This window comes from Bidens hawaiensis, unplaced genomic scaffold (assembly GCF_021521415.1).
Source record: "Bidens hawaiensis isolate Kalapana, Puna unplaced genomic scaffold, B.hawaiensis_p1.1 tig00022572_1, whole genome shotgun sequence".
Taxonomy (NCBI): domain Eukaryota; kingdom Viridiplantae; phylum Streptophyta; class Magnoliopsida; order Asterales; family Asteraceae; genus Bidens; species Bidens hawaiensis.
Genome location: NW_027505028.1, coordinates 120,984 through 128,305, shown reverse-complemented (window position 1 = coordinate 128,305; position 7,322 = coordinate 120,984).

Below are 7,322 nucleotides of genomic sequence, written 5' to 3'. Positions count from 1 at the left end.
AAGCATGAGCGGTGTCGAGTGTATATTGGGTACTACTTAATCCATGATGAAACTTTTTGTATTATTAAAGCAACTACTTTTGGCATGAAATTGATGATCACTTGTTAGTGAAATAATATCTTACCAAATGTACGTATGGCTAAATATTCATGCAAATACTATTTTCTTGGTCTTAGTGATCATACAAACAAGTATATTAAAAGGAAACATAACTTATCATGTGATGGTAGAATTTTGAGAAGGAAAAAGCTTGTGATGTGAAAATCAATTTTAGTGACAGATAGACAACTCTAGAGGTGCACAACTAGTTAAAGTTAAAATCGGGTCTGGTTGGGTCAAAGAAAGTCAAGCCCGAGTGCCCGACTTTTAACCGGACCATCAAATGCCAACTTATTACTTATTGCTCATTGATTATAGGTATTAACTAATTTTGACCCGCTCTCTAATTTACAATAATTAATAAATAAGGACAAACATTGTAATTTAGACATTTATTATTTTCACAATTATCCTTTTAATTATAGTATCTCTAGTCAATTTTAATTTCATATATAGTAGCAAAATCACTTGATACATTATTGTGGGTTGATCGTTTGTAATCTGTCTATGTGAAAAACAAAATGAATGAAAAAAACACGCTCAATGGATTTTGAGTTAATGTTGGATCATCTATGCTCGCTCAATCATGATGTGTTGGGATATGGTGTATCTATATCTTGATGCAGCGGTATAAACAAAATGAAGATCGAATCACGTTGATTCGGTGAATACCCGTGACGAACTTCGAAACTCCCAAATCCCACCCAAAGGTTCTAGGGAAAATGAAGAGAAAATTGATAATTATTAAAATTCAAGTCTACCTTTAGAAATTACATTACAAGCATATAAAAAGATTTCCAAATACGAAATTGGCTAAAATGGGCCATGGGCCAAACACAAACCCAAAAACAAAAAGATAAAAAGTGCTGAAAAAAGATAAAAATGCCCAAAACTTTATTTAGAAGGCGTTTTTGGGCTTCGGACAGGGGCCAAAACCGCCGTAGGCGTTTGCCACAATGGGCTCCTCGTCTCAAGCTTCGATTTGACTGGTAATAGGCCTGAAACGGAGCTTCGTGAGCCAAGTTATGCCCGTTTTCGTGGGCCACCTTTGGAGACACGATCATGTGCCTCCAAATATAACATGGCCTGTTCGTCAATACTTGGGCCTTCATCTATATCTCGAGTTGAATGTTGTTGCCCTATTGTTTGTTTGTCTGGTGTTTCTATATAACAACTACAACTATCGGTCTTGCACGTTTTAAAGTTGATAATATCAAATTATTTATCTGTTGCGTACTTTGATTCCTATCATATTGTCAGCCACGCCATTTGTGTGGTGCATGTTTTGATACACTCTTGTGGATTGCCAATAATTCTACAAAGCACAAATTGGTAGCGTACACCTATTTAAGGGGCCAGTCCTTATGAGTCACTCTTTTTTATTTTAGTGGCCCCTTAGGCCGTAGGTACGTAACTGTTAATGGTTTAACGTCTTTTAAGAGGCATTTTCAGTCACATAATCATCGTTTTTCTTTTAATAAAAAACATGTTTAATTAAGATAATGTTCCTTTAATTATTGTCATTTCAAGACACATATGAACTTTATTGTGAAAACGTTTATGACTTTATAAATCCCCATAAAATCCATAGAGATGATGTACAGGCTTTATCCACTTATATAATACCCCGTTACACTTAGCGTTAGGTAAATCTATATTTTAGTTCACACTCCTTTTGTCAAATTGTTAACAAATTTTTGTGGGGCTTTCAAAAAATATCCTTCTCTAGTCATTTATTTATTTATTTATTTGTGGGTCCCCAGAGCAGTAATATGGATCTTCTGCATGCTTCATGTAAGGCCCCGTTACCGGTAGCCCTACTTTCGCGTTGGATTTACTTATAAACGCAGTTTTAAATATCAGAGTTAATTAAAACATTCGCGGAACATTAAAAAAACATTCAAACCATTACATTCCTTAACCATAATTCTTGTCTTATCGATTATTCATAGTCATTAAAAAACAAAACAAGGTCTTTTATAATAAAACATCATAGCAAAATCTTCAGATGCCAGCTTCGTCCAACTCTGTCATGTGTCCTCCTCAAGCTACCTGCCTTATTCTACTCACATGCGTGCATACTAAAAGTCAGCTACGCTGAGTGAGTTCTAGTTAATCACATAATCATACAATACCTTCTTACATTTCATACTTAACATCTTAACTTTCTTTCATACACACATAAGTGCATATACTTTCATTCTTACCTTCATACTTTCTTTACATACATAATCATACGTTTTAAAGAGCCTTTCGCCCTATAACCTCACAGATATTATAAGGGTCTGGTCCCTGACATCACAGATATTATAAGGGTCTGGTCCCTGACATCACGGATATTATAAGGGTCTGGTCCCTAACATCAGAGATATTATTAGGGTCTGGTCCCTCTTCGTTACCATACAACCATGCATTTCCTTCGTTTGTTAACTTTATCGCATTCATATAAGCAAATACATTATACTTACCTTATACGTAACACTACAACCTGACAGTACGTGCAATATCCGAAGATCGTTCACGTACTAACAAGCAATCATTCATACATTTCACATCATTCATATAAGGCATACACTTATCACTTAGGATAAGTGTATTAACAAACATATCGAGTATGCACACAGCCCCGAAAACATAACACAGAAGTGGGGCTAGAAACTCACCTAAATTCTGTTACGCTCTCCGTTAATCGTTATTCCTTTCTTGAGCTGTGCACGGCTAACTGTATAATATTTACATGTATCAATTAACTACTACTACTCATGTTGTATTTCTATCTTTATATAACCCACAACGAACGGGGGTCCGGGGGCAGCGCCCCTGGCAGCGGGGTCTAGGGGCGGCAGCCCCTAGCAGGGTCCAAGGGGCAGAGCCCCTGGCTGGGGTCGAGCTGTCTTAACACATTTTTCATTAGGTTTTTAATTTATTTTCTCATTTGCTAACTCCAGCGAACTTATCATTAAGCGAACTTAACAATAAGCGAACTTAACATTAAGCGAACTTAAGCATAGGCGAAATTAGTGTTCGGCGAAGTTAACCCTAGGCGAACATATGCCAGGCGAAGTTATCATGGGCGAACTTATCACCAGGCGAAGTTACAGTTTGGCGAACTTGGCTTTAGGCGAAGTTATCAGTTAGGCGAACTTGGCCTTAGGCGAAGTTATCAGTTAGGCGAACTTGCTTGCAAGCGAACTTGCTTGCAGGCGAAGTTCGCTTGTAGGCGAAGTTGTGCAGCAGCCGCCGCTGTTCATCCTTAATCCCCAAAATCATCATCGTTTTACTGAGAAATCCATGGGTATGGCGTTAACAAGTCCCGTGATCATTCCCATGGCCTTGTTTGGGTAAAACAGCCCGGAATGACGTAAAGTTTGGACCTTTATGGTAAAAACGTTCAAACCTATGTTAAGGGTTCATTAATCGAGCCGTTTCCATTTTCGGGTTCATTACACTCGTATTTATCATCAAGTTTACAACTTTATGTTTCGTTTATACCCGATCTACTCTCGTTCTAAGTTTCAAGACTAAACGTTTATAAAAACGAAATCTTTAGGATCAAAACATACCTTTTATACGTTCGGTGTGGTCGTGGTTTTCTTGGTTATCTCGTATATTGAAGATCTAATAATGGCCGGCTTGATTTTTGGACTCGAATCCGCTCTCTCTCTCTCTCGGCCGTAAGAGGTGTAGTGTATGTGTGTGTTTTTGAGTGTGTAGAGAATTATGAAAGATGGAAATGATAGTTAGGGTTTTAGGATGGTTTAAGGAAATATTTATATCCCTTAAAGCCCATTGACCTAAGGCCCATTACCCTTAATCCATCTTAATTAATCTAAGTCCATGATCCTTTCTTTACTTGATATTACTTAATTAATAACGCGAAATCACTAAACGTAACTTTCTTTATTTATCATTATAATATTCAGGATGTTACAGAAAAACTGACATTAGCTGCATGATTGCCATAATATACAAACACAACATATACATCATAAAACCAAAAGTGAAAGGTCATAATAAAACATCTAAATCGTTAATAGTCTTAAACCTAGTCAACCATAGAAAACCATCGTAACCATACAAGCCTTAAACTTAATAGGATATCCTAAATGATTATTAGTATTCAATACTTAAAATAACCGATGTTTAATATGGATATGGACATTGGACTACATATTATAAATGGACTTCAAAAAAAATATCGGCCATACACAAAATAATTAACATAGTTAATATTTTTTATTGGTTAATTCTGTTAACCGAATAGAATCGAAGTAGTCGCTTAAAAATAAAAGAGATCCATAAATCGAATTCGGAATTCGATTTGTGGTTATAAACTTATAATCAAATCGAAAACCGAATTCTGAGTTTTGAAAATTTGACATTAGCTACATGATTGATTGTGGGATTATGAAATCAACTCCTCAAATACACGCATAAATTACTTAAATGAGATATTCATGAGTTTTTACATAAATGATGAATAAATCAAAACTTGTAAAATTAAAGAAAAATTGTTAAGTCTTGAAATTGTGGGAAAACTTATTTCTAGTTCATTTGTCTATATTTAGTTAATGCAAGTATAAGTCGTCTAGTTCTTGAATCAACCTTTTATCAGTTTTAATACAAATCGACTGTTGAAACATATGTTAGGGAAACGGAAACTAAAATGAACCTTGGGAAAGAGGAGGATCGTGTACGTCTTTAGGTTATTTAAAGTTTATTAGCCTACTTTAGACCTTGTTTTCAATTGTGAAGTCAGCTTGAGACTTCTAATCGTCTGTTCTAAACACTACTCTCTTTTAAATTTATGTATGATCGTGTTTTTAAATGTTAAATCAGTCTAGATCGGGTTGAAATTATCTAGAGTAAGTGTATATAATTATTTGGGTAGAACAATATATTATAAGATGAAAAGGGCTTCTTAAGGGTGGAACCATGGAAGTGGTAAACATGTAGATACGAAAATTGATATGATGGTGAAATATGGGGTCCAATCAAGACTTATTAAGTTTCGATCGACGCTCTTTGTTAACTCTTTCTTACTTACTCTAATTTTTTTATTAGAACAACGACTTTAGTGTGTATTAGGCCACTGCGCCTTTCAATTTTGGAGAGTCATGTTGTCTTATTCTGGTCAGATTATGTTGTTTTAACTGGGCCTACATTGGTTTTAAAGCTTGGCTTAGACGTTCCTGAAAAACTATACCACCAACTGCTTACATCTCATGTTTCTTTTTTATTATTATTATTATTATTATTATTATTATTATTATTTCTTTGTTTTAAAAATAAATAAGCGACTTTCCATAAGGATTCTGATCTAAATTAGATAGGTATTATCTTCTTCCAGTTTTATAATCAATGAAGATGTTTTTCTTTAATCAAATCATATATTAAAGATTTCTTTTCTTAATAATTAAGTAAAATAGCAATTATTGTTAATAATTCATGTGATAGAGATTATGTTTTGCCCTTTTAAAATTGGTAACTCTACCACATACTTGTTGGGTTTGAAATTTTTAAAACTACAACATTGTAACTGTTATAAATATATATTATTGTGGTTATCAATACCAAATATAGTTAGGCTTTTTCTTCAAGTAATCTTCTCCTATATATACATATCATTGTATCATATTGTATAACACACCTAATTAATGAAATCTTCCTCTTTCTCTTTACATGTCTCTTTACTATTGTTTTGCTATTAGGCTAGTTTCACAACACGTTATCAGCACGACAGTGCTTTATTTATTTATTTTTCAAAATCTGAAACCTAGTCGTTGTACCCAAAACCCTTGATGTTCTTGACCTGATAAAAGATGGAATGTTCCAGTCAAATATTTTGTTTTCGTTCATCAAAGAAGGAAAACCATAATATGGTTCGTTGTTGCTCCGGCTATGTTGGTTACCTCCTGTCAATCGCAATATTTTAAAGGTATGTAAATACAATATAGGCTTACATAATATGATTTCTTTCTACATGGCATTAAATTAAATATTTTGATTGATATGCGTTATGGGTTAATTATTCTAAGATTTAATTGAGCGAAATTGTATAATTAGTTTGTATTGCACTAAACTTCTTCCGTACGCTCTTTAAATCAAAATACTTGTAGCATGCTTTTAACTTGTTTATTATTCTCTTGGTTTTAGATATTAATTACATATCTGAATATTATGATAATAACTAGTAATAATGACGTCACTTTTTATTTGAATTCATAATTGATGATGTTAATAGTAAAGGAATAATAAAACTGTTTCATATAGTTTTGTAGTTAACTTTTCCTCGGTTAATAAGCTAAGAAGAAGAAACTATTTTTTTTTACTTCTTTTATGATTTTTAATTTTTGTAAAAACAACCTAAGGTTTTGTTTTTCATTACACATATGAAATCAAATCTTTATATGTTACAGTTGATTTTACATAAATAAAACCGATATTTACGGACGTTACGATATTTTTGTTATAATTGATTTGATCAACCATAAAGTAGCTCAAATTGACCGGATATATTAAAGATATTTTAATTTAAATGATTTATCATCGTTTTATTAATTACCATATTTTGAATGTTAAATTTCGAATAGATATCTTACCATTAAAAATGCAGAAGTAAATACTACATATTTTAGTTAGAGAAGTTATTGTCATGATATGTAGAAAAAAAATGTGTGATTTCTTTTTTGACCGACAATATTACTAAAAGATAGCTGCCATTTATGGTTCCAAATATTAATGTAAATATAAATTTATTGAAATCTATGTACTAATTTGGTTCGTTTAATGTTTATTTGTATAAGATGAATTGAATATATGATATTTATTAGTTGTCTGGTGAAGAAAATGATATGTTTGTTAATTTAACGTTGAGAACTTCCTGATAACTCTTTATTTAGCTTGAATAACAAAAAGGTTTATTTGTTATCGTAATAAAACTTTATGAAACTTGATGGAGATATTTATTTCTACTTCAAATTAAGGTGAAAATACGTTTATATAAGATACACTTGTGATTGGCTTTATTATGACAGTATGTTAATAAGTTTGATATATATATTTTATTGGTTGTCTTATTTTTATATTCATCATGATGATGATTGTTGTAGATAATATCGTAAGCATCTTCATATGTTAACATCATTAACAATAATTCCTAAGTTGTATAAGATTTGAATATGTGAAAACTTCACAAGTCATAAATGATCATGTGTTATTAA